This window comes from Oryctolagus cuniculus, chromosome 9 (genome assembly GCF_051225735.1).
Source record: "Oryctolagus cuniculus isolate XC-2025 breed Fujian yellow rabbit chromosome 9, ASM5122573v1, whole genome shotgun sequence".
NCBI lineage: Eukaryota > Metazoa > Chordata > Mammalia > Lagomorpha > Leporidae > Oryctolagus > Oryctolagus cuniculus.
Genome location: NC_142875.1, coordinates 100,406,454 through 100,433,248, shown reverse-complemented (window position 1 = coordinate 100,433,248; position 26,795 = coordinate 100,406,454). Strand labels below are relative to the sequence as shown.

Genomic DNA, 26,795 nt, shown 5'->3' with positions numbered 1-26,795 from the left:
GAAACTAAGTGTGCACATCATTATCCAATTTGCAAAGAGACTTAAATAGCTAATTGCCTTCTCAAAGCCTGCATCACAACCAAGAGGCGGGTGAGGGGTAGTACTGAACCAGGTCTCTTTCCCAGACATTCCACTGTCCACAGAGTCTGTTTCCTGCAACAAATATCCCGGTGCTTCCTCAGTGGTCCTCAGAGGGAATCAGCATGTCCCCCTGGGGAGGAAGTGGAGATGGGGACTGGCATGTAACAGCCGTGAGCGGGTTCGTCGGCGCCTGCTGCTGAGGTCGTCAAACCCCACCACCTGCCAACTACTCTTCCTGCAACCTGCACACATCAGAGGGAGGCAGCTTGTTTTGTGTGATTGATGAAGACTCTCTTTTTTTAACATAAGAATTTAATTACAGGGTAACCACATTGCCAGAGGAGCTGTCAATTGAAGTCTCACTATATAAACCTTCTGACAACCTTACGCAGCCTAGGAGACCTCATTACCTGTGCAGAAGACGGGGAGAAAATGACAGAGCCACGTGGGGTGACTTTTCCCAGCAGAGGCTTCTTGTTGAAGGCCCACAGTGTAGGTTCAGGGACATTAGGCGCAGATGTAATTGACCAATGCCCCACACCGTCTACCTTCTCACCAAGCTACTGATGCAGAGTAATCTAGAAGCACAGAAAGGGAGTTTTGTGACCCTGGGGACATGGGTGATTGCGTTGTCGTTGGGGTAGAAGGCAAACATTTCCACCAACACATTTCTGAGCCAGGCCACAGAGAACATGACAGGTGACTTGAGCCATCTGCACCAGGCAGAAAGGCGGCCTGGATTCCGTCCCCAAGCCTTTGCAGAGCCTGGGGGTGCCTCTCCCTTGCTCCAAGCTCCCTGAGGGCTAATTTCCAGCTCTAGGGTGTGTGAGGAAGAGGCAGTGGGGTGTGTTTGGGGGTAGCGTGGAAAAGGCATAGCCCAGTGGAACACAGAAGTGCAGACTCTTCCTGGCAGGAAACCTGTTCTCTGGACACCAAGCTCCAGCAGAACTGCCCATGCTGCTCTCTGTGTTGCAGCACCATCGACACCAAACCAAACGAGATCACGGCAGATAGGGGCTCAAGAAAGGATAGCTGGGGGAGGAGGCGTCAGACATAACCAGCCCCTCGCCGCCCTCCACACCCACACACCTCCAGTTTCTGGTGGGGAGACCAAGGACACCAGGCTGGGCCCGGGGTCAGGAAATGGTTGCGAGGACTCCTAGCTTGTTTTGCTGGGCCACTGCAGCAGAGTCAAAGTGAAGAGAGGCAGTTTTTCTGTAGTCGATGAGGCTGGGGTAGGGCCACCCTCTGAGCAGAGTCCAAGGCAGATTTTGAGCAGTGACTCAACGGGGTGGATGGAGGGGGACATCTGGCAGTCGCTGCAGACACTTCTGGTTGTTACACTGGGGAGAGGGGACAACTGCTGGCATCTGCTGGGTAGAGACCTGGGATGCTGCTAAACATCCTACAATGCACAGAACAGCCCTCTGACAACAGACATATCCATCCTCAAATGCCAACAGGGCCCAAGGGTGAGAGTCCTGGCACTGGGATATCCAAAGCAGTTCATTCAGCCCTGAGAATGACCCTGAGGGAAGAGACCAGAGGTCCTGGCTGGGCTAGTGGCTAGAGTCCCAGGTAGCCTTCAGTTTCCCAAGAGCTCCCCAACAGCTGGATGCCCATGCAAAGGAGCTGTCATCACCCCTGGTGATTCAACAGATCCTGCCAAAGACACGCCAAAGGTACTCCTGAGCTGGGCAGCAGAGCGAGCTTGCTGACCTCCATGGTCCTTCCCAACTCAGAAGACTCTGGTGTCCTGTGGCTATGGGGCTGGCAGAGGAACGATGGGTAGGGTGTGCCCGCTGAAGGGAGTAGAACTCAACAATTGTTCAGTGGAGAAGGGGCTGAAAAAAGGGAGACTTGGCAATTTAGGCCAATAACAGGCAAGTTTGCTGGGAGCAGCATCTTTATGGTGGTCTGCCATTCAACATCTGGGCATCCAGGCCATTCTGCTCACTGAAATAACCAGCCACCCAGCCCATAGATTGCTCTTCTACTTGCTATCACAGTGGGAATTCTCCCACCCTCCTCTCCCCTACCCCAATCGCCCTCTTTCTAGTACTAAAGGCAGTGTTCACAGTGACCAAGGGCACAGACTACAGCCAGACTGCCTGGTGCAAGTCTCAGTGTTGCCCTATTTGTGTGAGTCTGAGTAGGCTTAGTTACCTCAACTTCCTCATCTGTGAAATGGAGTCATGGCGGGAGATGTCTGGTGCAGCAGCTAAGAAGTTGCTTAGGATGCCTGCCTCTCAAATCAAGTACCTGAGTTTGAGTTCTGGCTCCGCTTCAGAGCCAAGCTTCCTGTAAATTCACACCTTGGTAGGCAACAGATGATGACTTAAGTACTTGAGTTCCTACCACTCACCTGGGAGCCCCAAACTGAGCTCCAGGCTCCCAACTTTGGCCTAACCAAGCCCTGCCACAGATATTGGGGCATTTGGGTAGTAAACTAGTCCTGGCTGCTCCTCTTCCAATCTAGCTCTCTGAGTATGGTCCCAGAAAGCAGTAGAAGATGGTCCACGTGCTTGGGTTCCTGCACCCAAGTGGGAGACCTGGAAGAAGCTCCTCGCTCCTGTTTTTGGACTGGATCAGCACCGGCCATTGTGGCCATTTGGGGAGTGAACCAGCTGATGGAAGACCTCTCTCTGTCTCTCTGTCTCTCTGTCTTTCTCTAACTCTACCTCTCTAACAAACAAACAAAAATCTTGCAAAAAAAAAAAAGATGTTGCCCATGGAATTAGTACCGGAGAATCTGCCTGACAGTCCACTGACATTTCACATACCAGAGTGTCTGAAAAATGTTAGTGGAAAACAGAATTAAAAGTATGTTTATTTTTGTGTAAAAAATATTTTGAGATCCATGCACAGCTGTTTGCATCACTTGCCGTTTCCGTGAACTTTTTGAAGATACTATGTATGGTTCAAACCCAGCCCAATTGCTTCCAGAGCCCAGGTGCTAAAGGTCACTTCCTAAGCCAAGCATCAGCTCCCACAGGACTACAGAGCTCCACGGGGGTCCCAGCCCAAGCCTCCCAGCGTTTTTGCCTTCTCTCCGGTGACGTGTTCCCACAGTACAACCCACAGCCTGAGTTCTTGTGCCGAGTGGCAATGTGACCTTGAGGAGGTCACTGTCCTCTATGTGGGCCTCAGCCTCCCTGTCTGCTAGATGAGGGGACGGCATCAAAGAGCACAGTCTTTTCTGGGGCCACCATCCTTCAGTTCAGTGTGGGACAGAGGAGAGCCATTTCTGTGGCTGTTCGGAGCTAACTGAATCCAAACATAAAGTCCTAGCGCTGCCTCTAAGGAATTCCATCATCACGGCATTTCAGGATCCAGCAGACTTCAGAAGAGGCCCGTGCTGCTGGAATTCCAGCCTGATATGGAATTTCCACCCAGGGCTGGAAACCACTGGCAAGCCCCCCACACACTGATCCCACCAGCAGGACTTAGGACCCCTGCCCAGCCGGAGAAGGAAGCTGGGGTCTGAGACTTACATAGCTACTGATGAGCAGAGAGCCCATGGTGGCAACAGGGGACAGGGCAGCAGCTGGGCTGTCCAGGGCCCTGGCAGCCAGCCCAGCCCCTCTCCCACTGTTAGGACAGGTGAGCAGGGGCTTGTCCACTGTTGGGGGGATGCCTGCTATAGTCACCTCGCTGCACTCTCTAGGACACTCACAGCCCCGGAGGGAACAGCCTCTGGGTGTTGCAGCCCCTGCCCTGGAATCTGGTGGAAGTTTGAAACAGCATCCTGCCCAATTCCCATGAGCACAGCTCTCTGGAGCATGTGGGAGGGAGAGAGGCTGGGGTCTGGATCTGAGACCTGCTCCCAACGCGGGAACCTGGCCTCTGCAGAGGCTGACCAGGGCCATCACTGGGACAGCCTGGCCTGGTGGCCAAAGCTCAGGCACAAATCAGGCAAAGAGGAAGTGGGGCCTGGCCGTGTGGATGGGGCTCAAGGGATGGGATCCCAGAGGTCGGCGCTCCCAGGAATTCCACAGGCATGAGTTGTGCACTGACCCGTCTAGAGTCCTGGGCTGCTGCCCTCTGAGACTCTGATCCCAGAAGAAGCCCAGCTGCTGCCTGGGTCAGAGGAAACCCAGGAGACCGCCATGTTCACATTGGGCCTGGAGCTGGCTGCATTCTGTGATTCCAAGCTGGCCACATGCAAGACCTCTCAGCAAAAATGTGGAGCTTGACTTCCTCCCGTCCATCCGCCTCCAGCGAGACGGGCTTGCACAGCCAAATGATGGCTCTGGTGGTTGGCTTCAGGATGAAATGAAACAACGAACTCTGTGCACACACCAAGCACGTGAGATTCAGGAGTTGCCCAAAGTACACGTGACAAGGAAATGAAGTACAAATGACAAGGTGGGCAACCATGGGTGCGCTCAGTCCAGTCCTCGCTGATACATGCAGAGAGAGTGCTGAGTGTGTAGCTAGGGAGCCAGGGCTTATCACAGGGTGGGAGACAGGCTAAAACAGGGGCTCAGTCCCATGCAAGGAGGGGCGCTCACTCACTGGAAAGACACCAGATGACTTCTGCATCCTATAGGGTCGTTACCAATACAGCCGGCCAGCCTGCTGGGCAAAGGAGTGTCAGAGGCAACTCCCAGGGCTTCACCTAGCAGGTAGTTCCTGGGGGCTGGGGTGGGTTTCTGTTACCCTCCCTCCAGGTCCTGGACCTTGGAATTTGGCTCTGGGAAGAATGGAGAATTCCATGAAGGTTCAAACATGTAACCATGGCACCCTACTGCTCTTTGGGACCTTCTAGATACGTGATCTTCAGGCACAACAGGACCCACCTCCGGGTCACTCCTGGAACGATTTCTAATGGTCATCCCAGACCCAGCCTTAGGCAACAGTAGCAGGCCATTTGTGGTTCAGACCAAAGTCTCCTAGTCGTTAGGAGCACACTCTTCATGATCCAGCAGATGGTTCCCACCCAGCATTGCCACTTCCCAGCTGGGATTTCAGAGAATTTGCTTACCCACTCTATGCTTCAGTTGCAACATCTGTGAAATGGAGAGACTAAGAGACTCCCCTAGGGGTATTTGTCAAGGTTTCTTAGTTAATATATGTAAGAAAGTATTTAGTATTTAACTACGTGCTTAGAAACTATGAAAACATATCAAAACCGATTAGTGAATATCCACTGACCTATGAACCCTCCCAAAATAAAATTTCCCATGCCTTGGGCCCTCTTTTCTGGGCCCCAGGACCTCCCCATGATCCAGCAATTAAGGAGTTAATGCCTGGTTGGCAGATGGAGGACACCTGTACCTGCAGTGATACCTTCCCCTAGCACTGCCCCACATCTGAATGTCACCTGGCCCTATGGACTCTTTTTTTTTTTAAGATTTTTATTTATTTATTTATTTGAGAGGTAGAGTTGCAGAGAGTGAGAGTGAGAGACAGAGAGAAAGGTCTTCCATCTGCAGGTTCACTCCCCAAATGGCAGCAACAGCCAGAGCTGAGCTGATCCTAAGCCAGGAGCCAGGAGTTTCTTCCGGGTCTCCCAGGGGCCCAAGGACTTGGGCCATCTTCTACTGCTTTCCCAGCCATAGCAGAGAGCTGGATCGGAAGTGGAGCAGCCAGGACTTGAACCAGCACCCATATGGGATGCTGGCATTGCAGGCAGCAGCTTTACCTGTTATGCCACAGCACCGGCCCCTCTATGAACTCTTGTAATCCCTTCTTTACAGCTAAGTGCCCCAAAGCAATTGCCACACCCCCTCAGCCCCTCACAGCAGACTGAGTCTACAGCACACTTCAGAGGTCCCCACAGCCCCCCGATGAAAAGGGCCCCACATCTTAGCTTTCTCCTGCTTCCGACTGAACACGCAATTCCTCTCCAGATTAGTCAGAGACACGAGGCTCATGGCCAGAGAACTTGACCTGGCATGATTCTCAGCTTCATTTCTAACCCAAAAATATTTGGGAAAAGCTGCAAACAATGTCCACACTTCTGTGAAGCTAGGAAAACCCCAAGGCTGGTCTCTAGGGGCCACAGCACAATCTCATATTTCTTAAAGAAACATGAGTTAAGTCCATCTAATTCCACAACTACCATATACCACTTATCCTCCTTGGGTTTGTAATCACCATTGATTTAGTAACCAACCATGCAGGCTGAAAGTACAATGATGTTTGGAGCTGGCGTTGTGGTGCAGTGGGTTAAGCTGTTACCTGTGATGCCAGCATCACACAGCATCCCATATCAGAGCTCTGGTTCGAGTCCCAACTACTCTACTTCTGATCCAGCTCCAGGCTTACGTGCCCAAGAAAGCAGCAGAAGATGGCCCAAGTGCTTGGACCCCTGCCATCCATGTGGGAGACCCGGCTGGGATGAAATTCCTGTCTCCTGGATTTGGCTTGGCCAACTGTTGCCTGTTGAAGCCATTTGGGGAATGAATCAGCAAATAGAAGATTTTCTCTCTCTGTCTCTCTGTCTCTGTCTCTGTCTCTCTCTCTGTAACTCTGCACTTCAAATAAATAAAATAAATCTTAAACAAAAAAGAAAGTATGATGTTAAAGCCAACAGAAGCTTTGGTCTCAACCCTGCTGCTGCCAGCGGGGGGCATCAAGCAGTGTGTGGAACCCCTGCCTGCCCGTCCTCGGTGGGAGTGGCCATGGGGTCTGGACATGCCAGACTTGAGGCAGGAGACTTCAGACCATGCCTCTTCAAACACACCTGTTGTGTGAGGAGCACTCAAGAAAATTAGGTGGATATCCATCTTTGAAATGTATTTACTTATTTTGAAAGGCATACAAAGACCTTCCATCTACTGATTCTCTTCCAAAGCCCACAGCAGCTGGAACCAAGCAAGGCTGAAGCCCCAAGCTGGGACTGAAATGTGAGTATATCTGAAAAATAATTTATTTTTAGATGAGCTAACCCTTGCCTGGCTGGTACATACAAGGGTGTTTCAACAAGTTCTTAGAAAATATAATTCAAAGATCTGTTTATTTGTGCATAAAAACTTTCGAAATTCATGCATACAAGAAGTCTTTTAAAAGTATGAAAATGTATTGTTATGGAAAAAAACTATGCATGGAGTTCAAGATTTTCTGCACCAAAATAAACTTGCCTTTCAATTCCATTTTCCAGAAACTTTCTGAAGTGCCAACATGTGCCTCCAAGTATAAGTCTTTTCCAGGTTGCTTTTCTGTTTTTGTTTGTTTTAACATGAATAGCTCTTCCTCCCACTGGCTGCCTCTATGAGGACTACGGATAAAATGTAGGGCACAAGTTAGCAATGAGCTTCATATAGACCACAATAATTTTTATAAGTGTGCCACACATATCATATTATTTAGCTAAAATTCACGTTTAACTGGATTGCTTTGTGCTGGGTTTGGTTGTTTCTTTTTCTTTTTCTTTTTTTTTTTTTTTTGCTAAATCTGGCAATCCGGCTGTTATCCATCTTCTTTGCTTACCCATTAGAAAGAAAAGAAAAAAAAAACCTATGACCAGTAAATAAATAGAGGTCACTACACCACCTGTGCTCCGTGTCAAACACCCTCGCCAGAGGAGAGACTCTGAAACCTTACCAGTCATTTTATACCCAGCTGCCACAGTCTCTGACAGCTTCCCAGTACCAAGCTAGGAAACGGTACAGGCTCTCAGGGGAAGAAAGATGCTGGCACAGAACGAGCTCCGGACTCAGACAAGAAAATCCTGCCCGGAGACCCAGCGTCCCCCTCTGACCATGTGGTCACCAACACACTGCCTGGCCCTTGAAATTTCCAGTTTGTTTTTGTTGCCTCTTTTAACCAACAAATCAGAGGTGACCCCATCTATCTTACAGAGTTGATAAAAGGATTAAGTAATATAATGCACATGAAAAATGTTAAATATTTGTGAAGTGCTTGTTACTACAAAAGGACACACTGCCAGGATAAGAAGAACACAGGGACTGGCACAGTGGGGTAAGCCTCTGTCTGTGACACCAGCATCCCACACTGGAGTGTCCGTTCAAGTCCCAGCTACTCCACTTCTGATCTAGCTTCCACTTAATGCACCTGTGAAGGCAGCAGATGTCCCAAGTTCTAGGCCCCTGCCAATCATGTGAGGGACCTGGATGGAGTTCCTGGCTCCTGGCTTGGCCTGATCCAGACCTGGCTATTGTGGTCATTTGGGGAGTGAACTAGTAGATGAAAGATCTGTCCCTTGCTCTCGCTCTGCCTTTCAAATAAGTAAATCTTAACAAAAAAAATTTTAAAAAGTAAATCTTAGGGACCCAGCGCTGTGGCTCAGTGGGTTAACACCCTGGCCTGAAGCACCGGCATCACATAAGGGTGCCGGTTCGAGACCCGACTGCTCCACTTCCGATCCAGCTCTCTGCTATGGCCTGGGAAAGCAGTAGGAGATGCCCCAAGTCCTTGGGCCCCTGCGCCCACATGGGAGACCCAGAAGAAGCTCCTGGCTCCTGACTTCGGATCAGCGCAACTCCAGCCATTGCGGCCAATTGGGGAGTGAACCAACAGATGGAAGGACTCTCTCTCTCTCTCTCTCTCACACACACACACACACACACAGAGAGAGAGAGAAACTCTGACTTTCAAATAAATAAATAAATAAATCTTTTTGTAAAAAAGTAAATCTTAAAAAAATCTTTTAAATATTCCTCAGTCTAATAGGAAAGAGGCAAACCTTAAAAATGAAATACGCACCCTTATGAAGACAGCGCTCTGGACATTTTGAGGGAAAAGGACAGGACCCTGTACACCCTGACAGCACAGAGCAGTCACATCTTCCCACGACCACATTGATGCTCAACAACACAGCTTTGAGCACTCGAGACCACATAACACTCACTGTGTTCTGCTCCAAGAGGTAGGGCAGTGGTTCACCTCGGGGCTCTGCTGCTGACACAGGCCAGTCAGGAACCCTGAGAGCGGTGATCCAAGGTGCGGTGAGCACCTGTGATGTGCCTGGCACTGGGCAAGGTGTAATCACATTCACGGGCTTACAAAGAAACTCTGCTCAAAGCAGCTGGCAATTATCCCACTAATAAATATTTGTTGATTGAATCAGAAGTGGATGGATGAGTCCCCACGGTGAATTTACAAAGCCTTGGAAACACAAAAGGGATTCAGGATACCCTTGTGACCGAATTCACTCCCTTTATGTTAAAGTGACAGCACAGGGCTGGGAAAAGAGAAGGCACCAGCAGGAGCAAGAAGGGGAAACTTTTAGAGAACTGCGCTCCATCACTGAGGGGCACACGTGGCACGGGCCACAGGGTGGGTGATACAGTAGGAGTCGTAACTCAGCAATGCCATCCACACCTTATCACATGCTTGATGGAACAAAGAGAACATTCCTGAAGATAATTGTAAGTGGTTAATATTTAATATCATCCTGCATCTCTAGTCTTTGGAAATAATCTGTTTGGGTTTTTTTCCCCTGACAAATGGCAGGGCACCTTCACTCTCGTTGTTTTCCAGGGGTGGGGAATGTTTTTTTCTGCCAAGAGCCATCTAGAAATTTATAACATCATTCACAGGCCATACAAAAGGATCAATTTAAAAATTAGCCTGCTAAAGAATTACTGAATTTCGAGTCCCACCTCGGCAGGCTCAGACCAGATGACTTGGCGGGCCTCACACAGCCCACAGGCCGGATATTCCTCACCCCTGTGCCCATCAGGGCAGGTAGAAACCTCCTGGAGCAGCACGGGATTCACACCCCATCCTCAAGGATGTCCATGAGGGTTAAATGCAGTGAACAGCTGAGTGGGGACACTAGAATTGTGCAGGTGAATTAAAACAAACCAACGTCAAACTTTGGCAGAGAAGGTGTCATGGTCAGGATCTGAAAGGCCAACCCTTTGAGATAAAGTCCCTGCCAATCAAACTGCACACTTGGGAATTAGTTACCCCTCCATGGGGGTCCATCACCAAGCACCTAAAGGTTCAAACCTGAGTCGACGCCAGAGGAATATCAAAGATGTCAGATGCAGTCTTGTCCTCAGGAAATTCGTTTTCTAACCTAGAGGACAAAGCCCACAAAGGCAAGAAGACAACTAATAACATCTGCTATAGAGACATGCGGATGATATCACAGGAAGGGATGGCGGGGCAGCCGACGTCTCCACGGGAGTGCTGAGGTCGCTGCTACCTTGCAAAACACTAAAGTCAGCAGCATCATTCCCTCCGTAAACCAGGATTCTCCAGCTGCTCTGAAATGTGTGCATAAAAAGACAGGACTTGTGCTGACTTGGAATCCTAAGAAAATGAGGTCTAAAGGGGTTTTCAAAGCTCAGATCATTGAGTCTCTCATTTGAGCAGAGGAGACAGGGAAAGGGAAAAAGGAAACACGATTGTCAGGTGCCAAGCTCTTAACAAGCTACCTGACCTCCACTAAGACTCCCAGAGGTTGAAGGTGGAATCGTCCCCAAAACTGTATTTTATTCACCATCCAGAGCAGGCTGGGAAGCCAAGATGCCAATGCATGGGCCTGATCTTTCTTCAAGGACTCCCAGATACGGACCCCAGCAATCCCATCACCACATTCGCAGGAATCCTCCAGATTCCACTGATACATCCCAATTCTGTTTGTCTTAACTACAGGTGGAATAAGGATGCTCCTGGATCGGGTCTGGCCCTAATTTTCTGAGGTTTTACAGGTGGTTCTAGGGTTGTGTTTCAAAAGAATGAGGGTGAGTGTAGAACATTTACTAAAGCTACAGTCTGTTTGCAGTTTTGTTTTGTTTTTCTCTCTTTCAGAATAGTAAAGAAGGACCAAGAGCTTTTCAACTCCGATTTGGGAATCCAAATTTGGACAGGATTTCTTAGGTGCCTTTTAGCAAAATACAGCAAAAAAGCACACAGTTTCACCTATGAATCCCACTATCAGAATTCACCATCACACAACTACAAAAAAAAGAGGTACATATAAAATAAATTATCTACCACTTATATTTTAAAGGTGTATCTAGAATAGGATTATTCCTCACCATGCTGCAAATAACACAAGTAGTGAAAACAGTCTCAATAGGGAAGCCATGAAACACACCAGGTCCCTGTTAAATCCATTGTGCAGGAAGACAAGTGGTTTGGATGAGGCTCCTGCACTGAGCCTGATAAACCAAACAAGACCGGAGTCACTCCACCACAGCTCCAAGTCCCCAGACTGAAACTAAGTCGTGCACCTCACCTGAGAAATCAGAAGAGAAGGCAGCAGAGCCAAATCCCCCAACAACCCAGGGTTAGCAGGCATGGGACGGGAATTCCTTCTACTTCACAAGGAAAGTAACTTTTTGGAACAATCACTCTGCTTTTTTGTTTTTGCTTTCTGCTTTCCTCAGCTCTTTCCTGGCTATAAAACCAACATCCTCTGCTCAGCTCACTGGAACACTCAAATTTTGTTTTATAAAACAAGGTGTTGGGAACAGCACTGTGGCACAGCAGGTAAATCCCACTGCCTGCAGTGCCAGCATCCCATATGGATGTTGGTTTAAGTCCCAACTGCTCCACTTCTGATCTAGCTCTCTGCAATGGCCTGGGAGAGCAGTAGAAGATGGCCCAAGTCTTTGGTCCTTTGCACCCATGTGGGAGACCTGCAAGAAGCTTCTGGCTCCTGGCTTTGGATCGGCCCAGCTCTGGCGTTGCAGCCATTTGGGAAGGAAACCAGTGGATAGAAGACTGACTCTCTCTCTCTCTCTCTGCCTTTCAAATAAATAAATAACTTTAGGGCCGGCGCCACGGCTCACTAGGCTAATCCTCCGCCTTGCAGCGCCGGCACACCAGGTTCTAGTCCCGGTCGGGGCACTGGATTCTGTCCCGGTTGCCCCTCTTCCAGGCCAGCTCTCTGCTGTGGCCAGGGAGTGCAGTGGAGGATGGCCCAAGTGCTTGGGCCCTGCACACCATGGGAGACCAGGAGAAGTACCTGGCTCCTGCCATCGGATCAGCGCGGTGCGCCGGCCGCAGTGTGCCAGCCGCGGTGGCCATTGGAGGGTGAACAAATGGCAGAGGAAGACCTTTCTCTCTGTCTCTCTCTCTCACTGTCCACTCTGCCTGTCAAAAAAAAAAAAAAAAAAAAAACTTTAAAAAAAAAGAAACAAAAACAAGGTGTTACCCAATTCTAGAATTGCAAAAAAAAAAAAAAGTCAATTTAGATCTTAATTAAATTTGTTGTAATTTTAGCTTTCAATAGCGCCTTCACAGAATTCAATATTGGGCAAATATTAAAATGATACAGAGTATAAAAATGTGTATTGAGCTACATTGACATCTTGTGATTTGATTGCTATCCATACCCTTGTCTATACCCCTTTTACTTGTAGAGCTCTTTGTTTATGAGCATTGAGCCTGGGATTATAAAGTAAATGGAAAGTATGTTATCATAAAAAATTAAAAGAAAAAGGGAAAAGAAGGAGAGGGAGGAAGGAAGTATCATTGAATTCTTGGAATTGTATCTATGAAATCCATGAAATCCATTCTGTATATATTAATAAATAAAAAGTAATAAATGACACAATAGCTTCATATTTAGTGCCACAGTAAGATATACTTGTGTGTAATTTGATTTGAAAAACTAGGCTATATAGTGTATGCATAGTATCAAGATTCTTTTTTAAAAAGTATGCAGTTCTGTGTTTGCGGTTAAATTAGGCCAGAAGGATATACACATAGAGAAGGGTAGGGCCCCTGACGCCTGTCATTTTGCATGAATTTTTGAGGGCCTTCTTAAAATATGTTCTTTAATGTTTCTATAATGGTTATATATTATTAGTGTAACTACAATTTTTACATTATTCTCTAAATTAAAACCGAAGCTATTACTGCTGTGGAGGGAAACTAAAATTATTTTCTCCATCAAACGGTTTGTCACAGCAAGATGATCAGGTTTTGGGGGTGTCTTGGGGGAGGGGTGGGTAAGGAGGGAAAGGTGATAAGGAGGGGAGACACCATCATTTCCTTGGGTCTAGGACAAATGCATGGCAGGGTTACCCCACTCTCAGGTACACCCCACCAAGACTGCTGATATTCTCATGCCCCTGATCCATGGATGCACGGGTGTATCGAATCCTACCCCTGAGGCCTCTCCCAACCTCCGGAGAGCAACAGAAGAGGAGGCTCTGTGGTCACGGTGGTCTGATCGGCGGAACGGAGACCATATTCCCATTGTACCAACTTCCATGGAGTCGGGGTGGGAGCATTTCTGATATGCAGGCCTCCCTGAGCTCCAGCACATCCTGAGCAACACAGCCAGGACCTGCTGGTGGCATCTGGTCACTATCTGAGGGAGCACCTTGCCTACAAGGCACCCACCTGGGGCCTCCTCTTGCTCTTGGCTCCACAGGGATGCTGTTATGCCCATACTGATGCCCATTTTATTCTTCTACAGATTATCTGAACTATTAAGTCAGAAGAGGTTTGCTGCTAATGAACTAGCTCCTCACTAGACATCAAAAAGGCTACAATAGGGGAAAAAAAAAAAAAAAAACCCAGAAACGAAGCACCCCTCTGGCCTTGTGGAGAGGTGAGTTGACCATCGCCTGCTCCCACCAGGTTTAGCCTAGCTGTGTGCTACTCAGTTTCTCTGGGGAGCCCATTTTTCAGGGGTGAAGTGCACACGACAACCCTGCCTTCCGATCTCAAAGCACTGCTGCAAAGAGCTGGGAGACTGGGTGCGTTCCAAATGCTTTGCTAAACTGGAGAGTGTTATACAAATGTTAGCTATTATTATTAAATGGCTGAGACAGTATTTTGTTAGCAGCTTAGTTGTGCTCGGCTGAACATGGCGCTCCAAACATCTCACCAAATACCAAACAGGACTTTGTTATTTAGGGAAGAGATTCAGGAGCTTTCATGGAACATTGGAAAATCTAAACAGCTGCAGAAAACACAACCCTCCCAGCTTCTACGATAAGCATCTTCATCCCGGTAGGCTGGGGACAGCGGACAGGGGACAGGATGGGGGTTGCAGCTTAGGATATCTGGGATCTGGGATCCTCAGCTCCATAGCCAGAGAGGGTCTGGAGGGGCTTAGCTTCCAAAGGGGTCTAGAGCTGGGAGGAAATGCAAAGGGGGATTGAACACAGTGATCCTGGCTTTGTCCACGTGGGTTTACTCATTTACCTCTGCTACAGCAGAGCCTTGCAGAGATTGTTGGAAAAACAGAAGTACCTGACGACTTAGAATCATAAACCCCTGGCCTTGGGAGGGATCCTGTACCACAACTGCCTCTCCACCTGTCTATCTTCCTCACACAGACTGTAGGCTTTACAGAGTGGGTATTGTTCCCCTAGCACCTAGCAAAGGGTACATAGTTCTCTTTGGATGGAAGGATGGACAGATGGAAAAAGGATGGATGAACAGGTAAATGGATACATGCATGATGGATGGGTGGTGAATGGACAAATGAATTCTATACCACTTCTGATCCAATGCCTGGCCATGAAAATACCAACCTGTTGCTTCCACTTTTTCTTCTTCCTTAATAGTAAAATCTGCCCCATGTTCTCCATCTGCACTCCATTCACCTCGTTCACCCACCCTTCCTGCCCAAAAGGGGGCTGTTTTGTTTATTCTAGAGACTGATGTGACCCAGGAACCTCCTCCCAGATGCCACAGAGGGCTCTCACAGGACAGGGAATGGCTAATGAGTTGGCCCCAATCCCCTGCCAGCAGCAGCAGCTCTTCCGTGAGGATGGGATGAGAATGATAGGAAACAAGGGGAAAGAACCCCCCACCCCCGCCCCAGAAGGGCAATAGCTTTCTGCAGAAACACTTGTTTTCATTTACATTCTTCACTAGGCACAAAAGCTCCCCCTTCAAACCCAGACTATTCCTGCCCATCTGAGTCACCTATCTCCAGGCAGCCAGACCTTCTGACTCACCAGTGGTTGAAATCTCCGATTCATAACACCACAAAGCTGCTAAAAATGGGAAGCCTGTACCTGGACCCCAAAATAGGACAAGACAAACATGGCCCTTTAACAACTACTGCCCTATCTGTAAAGTAAAAGGGACTCCAGCAGGGGCTGTAATTGTCTTCTTCCAGGCTATCCTACACTCATCAATAAGGCTGGTCCTCACCCCTGGGGAATTAGCAAGGGTGACAGACAGATACAATAGACAGAACGACACAGTCAGGATAATTATGTCTGGCTGTTTTTATTAGAAAATTCTATATCCTTACATTGGTACAGGGGTATTTTCACAGCAGTGGGCAGGAAAATGAACCTTCTCCATCTATGCTCGGGTGCTGGGTTCTCCCTTGAGAATCAACATGGCTTAAAATAGTTTGGGAATTTGTCACTGAGAGACAAAGAAGATGCTTAGTTATTCTGGAGGGGGCAGGGTCAGGGGTAAGAGTGGTTTTATATTTCCTTTCAAGGCTTTTGAGTTCTTCCTATGTTAAAATTTTATAGCTTTTTCCACTACTTACAAAGTGTGTGTTAGTACTTGAACAACTTGGGATCAGCCTTGATTTTTTTTTCAGCTTTACTTTTTTGGTGAAAAATATCTACACCACTGGCAAGTATTCTTTTGGGCCAAAGTTATGACAACTTAATCATGCTGAATCTCTTCTCGGAATGGACCATGGGTTTTTACTTAGCTACACCTTATCTGACCCCACAACAATCTGCAATGGGGTCAGGCCGATGCCAGCATTGATCTTCGAATGCATTTCTGATGATCAAAGAGTAAATGCTCACAGGGAGGGGATGACAGGCGGGCTCTCACCCAGGATTTCTGACTCACCTGCCATGTACTTGGAATGGCCCAGAGTAGACACAATTGCAGGAATAGAACAGACATGCTTTCCTGGGGTGGGAGGGAGCCAGTGTATAGACCTCCTACTCTGTCTGATAGGCTGCTCCTCATGGAGCAAGGCCTTCTGTCTTCTACCCTTGTCTACCTTTCCAGATTTCAAGCAGCTTTTTGGCTAACACGCCTAACACAGAGTAGATGACCTAAAGAAAAGCAACTCTGGAGACTGTCTGCAAGAAGAAGGAAATGGCTCGACATAGGAAATTGCTACTGTTTTTGCTGTTGTTTTAAATTCTCAATGATTTCCAGCAGAAGGAGGCTGCTAGCCTTGGGCACAGACCACTGGGTTATGGGGCATAAATCACTGGGGTCACTTGCAGAACCCAGCCTGAAACTAAGGGAAGCTGCTGAATGACTACGATGACAGGTAGCCACAGTCGCTCTATGACCAGTGGGGAAAAGGACAATATGGCTGAAACACTTGAACTATCAACCTCCAGGACATCTTCAAGATAAGGCTGGGACTCAGGAGTGGCCGCCACTAGCTTGGAAGCATGTGCAAAAGTCCCTGAATTAGAAGCTTTCTGGCATCCACTCTTGGGAGCAGAGCTGGGAGTTGAACCCAAGTACTTCAATATGGGTTACAGGCTTCTTAACTGCTGCCTTGACCGCTATTCCATTCCCAGAGGCCACCCCTAGAATGAGTTCTTTGACTCAACCCATGTCCAAATCCTTCCCTTGGTTTTAGCTCACTTCAATCCCAGTGGTATTACTGGCTGCTAACAAACACCTCTGAGATACAGTAATGCTGAGGGACCTTCATTTTAGAGTGGCTTCCTCTGGCACGGGACAAACAGAGTGGCTCCCATCCACTCTGCCTCATGTGAGCCTTTTCCCCTAGTTGGTAGTAACCTGAAGGAGAAAGGTGCATAACCATGGAGAGCCCTCTTAAATGAGACAAATTCACCTTCTGATGCAGGAAGCAGTGAAAGCAGTGACCTAGCTCCTCGGCCTGCCCTAGCATGAGACAAGGTGCAGTCGTGGCTGCGCCGGCATGACCGCCTGTGGAAGGAATTCAGAAGAGTGCCCAGAGCCAAGTAGCTGAATTTCTCTTGCTGTGGTTTGCTCTCGCAAGAGTACTAATTTCTATCTTATCCTTGGCACACTGCAAGGTGCCACACGCGCCAGGCTCTGAGCATCCCAAAGAGCAACACATCTTCTCAAGGACCTCCGAGAGGAAGTGAATGGTGTCTTTGTGTGAATTATTACTGTGTCATGGTCACTTGGTCAGGAAGGCTCTGGGTGCCACACGACATCTCTCCCACAGGTCGCCTTCTGGGGCGATGGAGGACGAGCAGTCAGCCCACCCAGCAGATGCAGGCTGTGTCGCTGCTCGAAGGCTTTGTGCCACACCTTTGGAGGAAGACCCGATTACAGGCTGATGCTCCCTACACTTGAGCAAATGTTTTACCTCTCTTAGGCCACGGTGAGATGAGAATTCCAGGAGAGAAACAAGAAAGAGAAGGCTGCTCGATATTTCACACTAAAGCTTCAAGAAATCAAGGCAAAGAGGAAGAAGCAAAAACAAGCTGATGAATGTCAGGAGAAGGCCTCAAGTCCATTCCCAGAGGCCAAGCAGGGTTGGGACTGAAAGCACAGGTTTTGGAGTCTTGACTTCACTCTGAATTCCAGCCTCACCTCTTAGTACCTGTTGGCCTAGGGTAGATCATTTAATCTCTCCTGATATCCAGTATTCCTTATTTATTGCAGGATGCTATGAGATTTCTGTAGTACCTCCCACCACGACCTGTCAGAGGGACACACACCACACTCCCTCCTCAGCCCCAACAAAACCGTGATCCCTTTCTCAAGAACCAGGGCCTGAAAGAGGCCCAGGAAGGCTTCCTTGTGGCTGCTGAGAGCAAGTACCATCCACACACTTTCCTCACGTGCCTATGACTACGAGAAGACTAAAAATGCCATTGCTACTCCATTTATTGTGGTTGTCTTCTGACTCGGGAATATATTTGCTCATGATAAAAATTTTGATAGTGCCGAAAAGTGCTAAAAGTCAGGATAAATGCCACAAAGGGCACACTCTTAACATTTTGACTTGTTTTCACTCAGATTTTTAATGCATGTTTTCAATGTCACTGAGATTTGACTGCATGTGCGTTTTTTCTGATATTTCTCAGGATAGCATCAGATAAGCATCTCGTCGTGCTGTCACAAAGACATCATTAACAAGCACAACATATTCCATTGTGGGGCCAGGCCAGCCCCCACTGCTAAATATTCAGGTTGCCTCCATGCAGGGTTTCTGAAAGGAACACTGCAAGTAGATATCTGCGAGGACATTTCTGCATCTCGGAATATTTTCTTTGTGTAGGCATGGGGCTGAAAGTTATGAATATGCTGAAGGTTCTCACTACAGGTGGCTGGGGTGCATTCCAGAAACATCTGGTCAGGTCCTCCCTGCCCACAGGGCTCAGGAGCTTCTGCTCCATGCTCACATTCTGCTCCTCTCATTGCTTATCCTTGTTAATTCGAGAGGCAAAATAGGCACTTGGCTTATTTTTAGCTTTTTATTTTGAAATAATTTCAAATGCAAAAAAAATTGTATGAATAGTGAAAGGCAAACCCATATACCCTTCACCTGGACTGCCAAGTTGTTAACATGTTGCCATATATGCTGTGTCATCCTTCAGAAAAACACATATTTAACATAACACCCACATATGTCAACACAGGAACATTTTCTCTTTATCATCTGAGACTAAATTATAAACATGGTACTATAATACCCATATTTCTAAGAACAGAGACATTCTCACATAGAATGATCAGCAAAACCAGAAACCAGCATTGACACAGTATTGTCTCTATTCTGCAGCTCTGAAATTTCACCCTGTGTCCTTTATCGCTAAAAATAAAATTAAAAAACCTAGTCCAGGATCCAGTCCAAGCCTACACATTACATTTCGTTGTCATGTCTCTGTAATATGGAACAGTTCCCTCAGTCCTTGTGTTCCATGACCATGGCATTTTTGAAAAGGACAAGCCAGGATATTTGTAGCATGTCCCTCACTTTGGGTTTGTCTGGTATTTCCTCCTGATTAGATTAAGGTCAGGCATTCAGGGCAGGAACATCACAGGAGTGGCCTTTGGTCCGTCCCAGGGCATCGCATCAGGAGGTGTCCCATGAGCAGGGAGGTTAACTTTGATCACTTAGTTAAAGGGGTATCTAGGCTTTTCCACTGGAAGATGACTATCTAATGAATAAGTCATTTATGCAAATATCCTGCTCCTCATTAGAGGTGCACCTGCTAGTTTGAGCAGGCATTGATGATTCTTTTGAAGCAACAGGATGGTGGCTGAGTGGTGACTCTCTGACTACCTTTCTGCTTCCACATTTATCAGCAGGCATCGTGTCCAAAGAAAAGTTTTCCTCACTCCCCCTGTTTATTTATTCATTAACTAACTAATATCAGAATACACTAAACTGTGGGTTCCTATGTAACCTGTTAACATCAACATTTACTTGGATGCTCTCATTATTCCATATTTAGCCAGTGGGACTCCTCAGGAACTGGCTCCTATGTGCTTTGACATGTCCCTGTCCTCCCATGAATACTACATCCTCACACTAGATGTTACACCGAGTTCTGCTGTGCTAACTTTGCCTTTGACTCTTCTAGTGGAGACTGATACTTAGAAACCGAGATCTGGATGCTCGGTTCACTTATTGCTACAGTGGTTTCCTCACTTCTACATCGTCTCAGCAGCAATGCAGCCAGGAAATGTATGTATGCATGTATGTTACAGAAGGACACCTGTATATAATCATACACACATATACCCATAATATGCATGCACAAATGTGATCATATTAGTATAGCATTCCTTCATAAATTAGAATTTTTACAATTAGTACTTGTCGCTCCCCCTCTTCGTGGAGGAACGACACTAGACCCTGCCTAGGTTTCCTATCCGAGTCACGGCACCATTATGTCGCTCCCCGTCTTCGTGGAGGAACGACACAGGACCCTGCGCTGTTCTTTTGTCTGCTCGGCCCTCCCCGGGTTTGCTGCTTGTTCTTCCCGGGTTGGCTACCGTCCCTTCCACCTCCGTGGAAGGGCGGTTCCCCCTGCCACTTTCCCCACTTCCGTGGGGGAGCGGCACACCGCCGGCCGGCTCTCTCGGGGGCTGCACAGGTGTTCCTTCAGATAGATGTTCCTGGTGCATGTTGTCTCTCTCCTCCTTTATAGTCCTCTTCCACCAATCCCAACTCTGCTACCCACACGCCGAGTACGCTGCTCTCCTCCAGTCAGGAGCAGGTCCTGCTGTTTATTGGTTGAACTGGAGGCAGCTGTGTAGAAGCTGTTTCCTCCTCTCCCAGCGCCATATTGTGGGAGAGCAGATGCATAGAATAAGTCTTAATTCGAGTAACAGTCTAGTCTGAGTTGCTCCCCACAGTACTGAGGTTGAATTTTGTTTCCCAAGTGTCTCTTAAGATATTTTATGGAGGGGCCAGCGCCTTGGCACACTAGGTTAATCCTCCACCTGCAGCACCAGCATCCCATATGGGTGCTTCTAGTCCCAGTTGCTCCCCTTCCACTCCAGCTCTCTGCTGTGGCCTAGGAAAGCAGTGGAAGATGGCCCAATTGCTTGGGCCCCTGCACCTGCATGGGAGACCAGGAAGAAGCACTTGGCTCCTGGCTTCAGATCAGCATAGCTCCAGCCATTGTGGCCATCTAGGGAGTGAACCAACGGAAGGAAGACCTTTCTCTCTGTCTCTCCCTCTCACTGTCTGTAACTCTACCTGTCAAGTAAATAAATAAAATCTTTTTTAAAAAAAGATATTATATGGATCCTTTGCTTGTTTATATATCAAGGTCTTCATATTGCTTATTGCCTTATACTTATTTTAATATAGATATTAAGAAAAATGCTACATTTGTGGTACTTTTCCAAATTTATTGCTTGCTTTTTTATTTCTGATGTAAAGATTTCTAATTTTTTGAAGTTGGAACTATCATCAACTTTTGAAATTCCTTCTATTGTTTTGATCTGTTAACATTCTCCCCAGCCAGAAATTCGATATTCACTTTTATTTTTTTTTCTTCTTTTCCCATTAATCTATTTAATCAACTTGGACTATATTGTGGCAAACCATGTGAGATGAGAACCTAAATGGCTTTGATATTTTTTCCAAGTAGCTAACCAATTGTCCTAGCACCCTTTATTATATAATCCTTCCCTTCATCACTGATTTATCATTGTTGTTTTTAGAAATTGCTTTTTGTAGCTCCATCTGGCCAAGTGGTTTTTATAAAGGTTGCAGGGTAAAACTGTTTTTCTCTCCTAATCTCACACAATTTAGAACCTTGGGAAAAAACAGCACACTGGCTAAGCATTTTGCCCCTGGACTGAAGCCAGGCTGCTTGGATTCAAACCCAGGTCCACAGCCTTCCTACCCTTAAAACAGGAATAATAATTGTACCTGTTTCAGAGGTCATGATGAGGAGTAAAGGAGCCAAAACCCTTAAGGTATTGAGAACAATACTCAGGACATGAAAGAAGTCCATAGATGCTGGTCAGCGTTATTTTGGGAATTTTCTTAGGTTAGCCCCTACTTTTCTCATATGGGAAACTGAGGCTCAGAAATATGACTTTCCAAGGCTCACACATCCCAGCCATCCCACACCAGCACATCTCCCACAAATGGGAGGAGGTGTGGGGGGGTCCTTTCCAGTATCTCCTGCTCTGGTCAAGTTCTATCTCGTGTGCTCTTGATGTATGTAAATTCTTCTGTAGGAGAGGGCGAGGGAGAAGGGGGACTACGGAGAGAGGGCAGGAGGATGCAATTCAAGCACAGCAGATGGTGCGTGTGCACCCCGTGTAAGTGGGGAGACACAAACCAGCGGCTCACCTGGCTTTTCTTAGCTCCTGCAAGTCTTTCTCACCACGGAGGGAGAGACAGCTTCTCACACTGGTAGGCTTCCATTTGTTACGGACACAAAACTTCCAAACAATGTGGCCTCTAACCACAAACCAACTCATGCTGCCACCGGGGATCGAGTGCCCCAGCAACAGACTGCTCAGCCCTGTGGAGCAGAATCAGCTGCTGTGGCCCTCCCGGGAGGCAGAAGATCCTTCTATAGCCTAAGACTTTCCATAGGGGCTTTATCCACAGAAACGACCATGGTCCTAATGTTGTACCAACCTAACTGGTATTTTTTTTCCCTTATGCCTTCCCCTTTCCCAATTCTGCTCTCCTCCGATGTAAACTTCATTGACTGCATATGGGACTATAGCTTTCCCAGGCTTAAAACTTCATCACCTGGGGTAAGACTTGAACCTAAACTGAAGAGTCAGGATGAATTCTGTGGCACGTGCAGAACAGGACGGGCTTGTGTGGTTGCGTGTCTTGATGAGGGCAGGCATCGCAGACTCACCACCCTGGTGGCAGGTGCACTGCCCTGCGGGTCTGCTCATCCTGCCAGTGCAGGGAGCCCCTCCTCATGAGCAAGTTTCCACACTTGGCCTTGAGAATGGCACGCCGCTATTATGATACCAAAGCAAAGCACCCAATTCTGGGTCATGTACTTTAGAATCGCATGCAGTTAAAAAAAAAAAAACATAAAAATTAAATAGTAGAGAGTATTGATGCTGTTATTCAGCTTATCAAACATGCCAAAATTATTCAGGAGAAAAAGATGTGATTCTGATAGAAAAGGTAGAGGCTAGGGCCGGAGCCATGGCTCACTTGGCTAATCTTCCGCCTGCGGCGCCGGCATCCCATATGGGCTCCAGGTTCTATTCCCAGCTGCTCCTCTTCCAGTCCAGCTCTCTGCTGTGGCCCGGGAAGGCAGTGGAGGTTGGCCCGAGTGCTTGAGCCCCTGCACCCACATGGGAGACCAGAAGGAAACACCAGGCTCCTGGCTTCAGATCAGCACAGCGCCGGCTGTAGCGGCCATTTAGGGGGTGAACCAATGGAAGGAAGACCTTTCTGTCTCTCACTCTCACTGTTTAACTCTATCTGTCAAATAAATTAAAAGAAAGAAAGAAAGGAAGAAAAGGTAGAGGCTGATGCAGTCACCAAACAGCATCTCTCAGGGACCACAAGAGGCAGCTGCAGGGACGACGCAGCCCTCGTGTGCGGATGCTGCTGTTCAAGCTCTCGGTCACAGAAGTGGGAGGCACTCACAGCAAACTGTGAGTTCCCATGCTGCTGTTTCTCCTGAACAAATCAATCAGAGAGGTGACAGGGCGACAACAGGTAGGACTTCATTTCACCTGCCTCCGACGCAGACAGATTCTACTTGGTCCCAGATGCGCCTCTGCACTACTCTTTAGTCATTCTGTGGAGGCTGCACTGAGTGGTCCTGTCTACCCACACTGTCAAAGTATATGCTGCAAATGATCAATGGCACAATAAAGAAGATACCTTAACCATAACTAAAAATGACTTTCTAATTGGAGCTGACATAATAAAAGCCCCCGTCTAGCCGTCATCATCTAATTGCACCAAGATGGCAAGTAAAGGGCCCAAGAAGAGAATTAGCAGAGGGGACTGAATGAACAAGGGCACACACCTGACCGCCCGGGATGGCTCTGGAACTTGGAGTTCTACCTTCAGCTCATTTTACTACCCATTCTGGGGTCAGAACTGAATGACAATTTGGGGGCCAATTAAATAAAAGCAGGAACAAAAATGTTAAACCATAGTGACTTCACTCCTTTGATCACAAGCTGTGGACTTGTGTTTAAATGCAGGCAAAAGCTCTATCAGGCAGAGACTGCCCCTGCTACAGCAGGTGAGTTTCCCCAGGCAGGTTCTGTTGCCTAAGTACCAAGAAGAGAAGACTGAAAGATCCAGGCAGAAGGATCGTTTTCAGGAGCAAGGGCTACTCCAGCCAGGGCTCGCCCCACTCTCAACACACAGAGAGAAAGATGGCAAGCCGCCTTGCCTTTGGCAGATCTAACACGAGCTGTCAGTCTTTGGCTGAAGTTCTATCAAAGTTTCCCTTTGCAAAGAACTGACCCCCCTATCTGGGGCATCGGGAGATGTGCTCTCCTGCAGAGAAACTGCACGATTTCATCTTTGGAACTGGAGAGTCTGGGTGGCAGCCAGAGGAAGCAGAGATGAGAGGAGCCACCTCCAGGTTTTCCATCAGGGGGCTGGTTTTCAGGTGTAACCTTGCCTCCTACATCCAGTCACGTGGACTTCTTGCTTTGAGTCCATCTTCCTTTGTGAATATTCAAATTGAGGCAACTGACCTTTCATCTTGCTTTTGACAAGGAACACTTCCAAGTTCACCAGCTTCTCCTAGTGAAACTGTTGCATCATTTGCCAACTCCATCCACTTCCTAGCCACGCCTCATCCAGCAGCGTCACAAGATGAGCGTAATCAGTCAATCAGGTTCACACGTTCTGAACTCCTGCTCATTCCACGCAAACACCTCTCCCCACCACGGCCAGCCTCACAGGATGTTAAAGAAAGATGGGGTGTGGAAAGTCAGAAACCGCCTTTTTCCAATGACCACAGTGAACTGCAAGGAGCCAGGGCTAGCTATCGACAGAATCAGAAGGAGGCCCTAGAACTCCTGACGAATAATCCCATCTTCTTTGAGTAGAAAATAGGAGGCAACATGGGCAGCTTGTCAATCAATTGCTCAATCAACCAAGCACTTGCTGGTTACTGGCATATGCCTAGCAGTGTGCTTCAGTTGGTAATATGCTTGAAGGAAGTATAAGCAGAGTTACTTCTGCAAAGAATTTAAAAAGCTACTGAAAAAGCAAGAGGAACAGGCATCTGACGCCCAGAGCCTAACTCTCAAGGGGTAAACCCAGGCTTCCTTTTTTAGTAAACCAAACAAAAGGGAGTTTATTTCTTTTCCCTTAAGTACAACAGCCCACTCAACCCAGCTTCTAGAGATAGAATAGATGCTTCCATCTTACAGTTGATTGTCTCCTACTCATAGTCTGGGATGGTAGCTAGAGCTCCAGCCATCACATCCACACTCCTAGTAGAAGGCATGAGTGAATGTGAGAGGGCAAGTATTCCAGCTGCCACAGCACTATAGAGAGAGAGTTTATAGAGTCATGAGCCTCTTGGCGCTTGGTCCTGCAGATTTTCTGAGAGCTTCCTGAGGAGTCACTGATGCCCATCTGGTTAAGGATCGTCAGACTAGACTGCCTCTTAGGTGGCTTCCCATCTCGGCCACGCTGAGTAACAAGAAATGAGGAGCGGACCATGAGGAGTCACACTGAGCTTTGTTCCAGGCAGTAAACCAATGGGCTCATCAATGCCTTGAGAAATGCGTGAAACCCAGGCGGGCCCTCCAGGCCAGGAACAGCGCTGACAGCTGCAGGAGAGCCAGCCTGGGGAGGTGGGGCTCACGCCTGATGGCAGGAAGACAGCTCCTGCAGTGTGAGGGTCACGGGGCAGCCCCTCGAATGAGCCGGGCACCCAGGCACTCTGCAAAGGGGTGAGGAAGCCGCTTTCTCCAGCGTCTCAGGGGCCCGGATGAAGCTTTTGTGCTTCCCGGAATGTGGTTGCAGAACAGCCACCTCAACATTGCTGGCAGAGCTTGTCGCAGTGCCCAACCCTAGGCCCCAGCTCAGACTGCTTTAAGCAGAGTTCTAGAATTCACATTTGATTTTATAGTTTACAGTTCAACAGGACTCCTGGGTGATATTTAACAAGCACAGTGTCCGTGTGTTTCCCTGAAGCAAGGGCAGCTCCCACACTGCATTGTTTCTACCCTAACTCTCCCCAAGCCCCACTTCCAGTCACCCTTTCTCCTCTCTCTTCACCCTGCCTTCTCTCTCCCCCTATGAGGTGCTGAGGCCCCTTCCCCGTCCCCAGGGTCTCTGCAGGCCAGCATGCGCCCTCTCCCTGGGCATTCCCACAGCACTCAGAGGCTGTGGGCAGGTGCAGTGTCTGCCAGGTGGCCTCCGGAGAACCCACTCGCACACCCTGAGGAGGTCAGCGGTGAGGTCAGGATGAGGTCCAACTTCAGTCCCTTTCTTCCTCTCAAGAAAGCTGCCTGTCACCCACACGGTCAGTGCCCCGGGTGCCCGCGAGAGGAAGAGACAGGCATCCACACAGCCAGGACGCTCGGACACGTAAGCGGAGTGGGCAGCTGTCACCCTCACCTAATACAAAGCAAGCTTCCCCCTCAAAGGGGGGAAAGCAACAGGCACTTACTGAGGATCCCTCTGCACGCCGGGCTCTGTGCTAGTGCTGGGTGTGCACAGCTGTGTCCAGTCCCTGCGTGACAAACGGTACAGTGCGGGGCTACAATTTTGTGTCCTTTTGCAAGTTCACACAGCTAGTAAGTGAGGGTCAGTATCAGATCCCTGCCTGACTTCAGTGAATGCATTCCTTCCAACAGACCACATATCACACATCCAAAAAGAAAAATGTTCAACCAATAGACAGTTACTTCTCAGGGCTGTCCCAGTAGCTCTCTGCTAAAACACATGTTGCTCACCGAGGTGCCCCAGGAGTGAGCTGAGCCAGGACTTCAGAAGCCTGTCATCTCACTGTATCTGGGCATTCCCCGGGTCATCTTCCAGGGTGAGTGGCTTGGAGAAAACACATCTTGAGAGCGGAAGAGCAGACAGCACTGGTGACGTGGCAGAGGCTGCTTGGGATGGGTCTGCAGGGGAGATGAGTGGGTGCCTCTGGACAGCAGGGGCCACAGAGAGGAGGGGAGATGGGAGCGAGGACAGGAGCAGGGCAGGCACTCAGATGCTTCAAAGAATGCCAAAGGCTAGGGAAAGAGAGTTCCTGCCTATGCACATCTCCGGAACCTAAGCTGGGTTTAAATCTGAGTAATTTCACCCTTTGGGCTAGGCCTTGAACTTCTCTGAGCTCCAGTCTTCTCATTTGTTAAATGGAGATGATTCCCTCCTCACAGGGTTGTGCAATGATTAAATGATGAATGTAAAAGTCCCCTGCACAATGCCCAGCGCG

General features: G+C 48.2%; 1 protein-coding gene across 31 annotated transcripts in view; it reads right to left on the bottom strand.

Moving 5' to 3' along the window:
- Positions 1-26,795, bottom strand: part of CACNA1C (calcium voltage-gated channel subunit alpha1 C) — a 740,475-nt gene that overhangs the window by 326,866 nt on the left and 386,814 nt on the right. The gene's annotated exons all lie outside the window — the stretch shown is intronic.